The sequence below is a fragment of the Elephantulus edwardii genome, unplaced genomic scaffold, assembly GCF_000299155.1.
Source record: "Elephantulus edwardii isolate Elephantulus edwardi_28Jun2011 unplaced genomic scaffold, EleEdw1.0 scaffold00032, whole genome shotgun sequence".
NCBI classification, from domain to species: domain Eukaryota; kingdom Metazoa; phylum Chordata; class Mammalia; order Macroscelidea; family Macroscelididae; genus Elephantulus; species Elephantulus edwardii.
The window spans coordinates 12,580,783-12,582,903 of record NW_006399782.1 but is presented as its reverse complement, the minus strand read 5'-3'; the positions used below and the strand labels follow the sequence as shown (position 1 = coordinate 12,582,903).

At 44.6% G+C, this 2,121-nt stretch overlaps 1 pseudogene; it reads right to left on the bottom strand.

The window, feature by feature from the left end:
* Positions 1–441: 441 nt before the first annotated feature.
* Positions 442–1,832, bottom strand: LOC102847685 (annotated as a pseudogene).
* Between the last annotated feature and the right edge of the window lie 289 nt (positions 1,833–2,121).

Below are 2,121 nucleotides of genomic sequence, written 5' to 3'. Positions count from 1 at the left end.
TTTCTTTCTTTCTTTCTTTCTTTCCTACTTTTCCTCACAAGAACATAAAGATTATGGAGGAGAACTTAACAGAAAATTTTAAAAACTAACACAAGTTTTTCTTTCAATAGTCCTTGGGTAGTTATGACAGAATAGGTTCCACTTTTTGTTTGTTTCATTAAACAAGGATTTTGGTCCAAAGTTTTGTTTGGTTTTAGTATCTGTTTCATCCCATCTCCTGCCCCCGTCAGCTCTGCTTTCTCTGCAGCCACCATCTTTTGGTGCTCCAGTGTAGACTGCTGTAGGAATCACATGAAGGAGGGTACCCCCTTTCCATAGAAGGAGGAAGCCCTCGTTCTTATCTGCCAACCCAATCATGGCCATTTGAGTTGAGATCACTTCAGCTGCTTGAGTAACCTAACTCAACTTCTACCATATCTGTCTCATGAGCTGCTGTAATCATCATAGTGACTGCTTCCACCATGAGATGGTGGGGCCCTCGTTTAGGTAGAGCACTACGTGAGTTACCATAACTCTCACAGGAATCTCTGCAGGAGCCTCCACTTGGATGATCTGAATAATTACCATCGGGACCATAGCCATCTCTATAGCCTCTGGATGAATAAACATCATGTGAACTGGAATGGCCATAGTCATGACATATATAATTTCTTGGTGGTGGTGCATCACCTCTTGTAGCCCGAGAATTTGGGTAATCTCTGCTTGAATAATTTTCTTTAGTAGAATTCCCATCGTCTCTTGGGGACAAATGAACATCTTTGTGCGAAGGTGAGGGTTCCCTTCTTGGTGGACCTCCATAACTATCTCTTCTACATGATGCATGTGCTTTTCCACCCATCCCACTGCTGCTTCAAACTGGTCCTGAAGGGGCTGATCTTTTAAGAGGAGGCCCTCCCCTTCATGGTGGTGATTCCCCTTTCGCTGGCACAGGAAAATTCATAGAATAGCCACTATCATCCACGTGCCCCCTCACGTGAAGGGGGTCCCCTGCTTCCTCTACTTCCTCCTCTTCCACCTCAAAGACCTCTTAGAGGACCTCTTCTTCTTGGAGGTGGAGGGGATCCACACCTGCCACTTTCAGATGCTTGTTTAGTGGCTTGTTCCTCCTTGATGATCTTTCCATCTAAGGACTTTCCATTCATATCTCTGGCTGCATCTTTGGCATCCACTGGGCTTTCAAAGGTGGCAAAAGCAAATCCTCTTTTTTGTTGGTTTCTCGGTCTTTCATGAAGAGCACTTCTACAATCCGTCCATATTTTGCCAAATACGGCTTCCAGGGCTTTCTCATTTGTTTCTGAATTGAGACCTTCAGTGAAGAGCTTTCCTGGGCGATCAGTTTCAACCACATTTCCCCCAGAGGTGTTTGCTGTAGACCAGAAGACAGTTCCAAGCTCCTTTGAGCTCACCAATTGGTGTTTCAGTGAGGCACCGCACGAGGGCCTTGCCGCTCCGTTAGAGGACTAGGAGAAGACGCTGAGCTACGGAGCAGTGAGCGTCTTCTGATTTCTCGACTGTCTTCCCTTCTGGAGAATAAGTTTAGCTGCAGTTTTTTATTCTACATCAAAGATCCATTAAAAGGTCAACTTCCACCATGTTCTACAGGAGACTGAGGCCAGATTTCATTAGACTTTCTTAAGCTTTTATTTCCTCAAACTGTGGAAGCCAAGTTGTTCCCCATTTTTTTTGTTCCCCATTTTTGAGAGTACATTCAAGAGAACTATTTGAAGAGATGGAAGCTGACTGTCCCCATCTGAAAGAGAGTAGGTGAGTTTCCTCAGGTTGTGCTGTCCCACAGCCCCAAGGGAACCTAAGCTCCGGCTAGTATAGTGCATCCTTCTTTATAGCTGACTTTCACAGGGGTATCTGCTTTCTCTCTCCTCCCCAGAAGTTACATCATGAATAACTAACACACACATACACACATGTAATTAATATATGGCATTCAATTAAGTCAGTAAATACAGGAGGGGACCTTGATAATCAGCGTTCAAGGCCCTCACTAGCCTTATGTCAGTAAACCCACGAGTGGGCCCTAAACATTTCAATCAGTGTCTAGGGCCCTCACTTGCCTTAATTAGACATTGACCATATGGAACCCCATTACCAGTTTTTTTTTCCTAG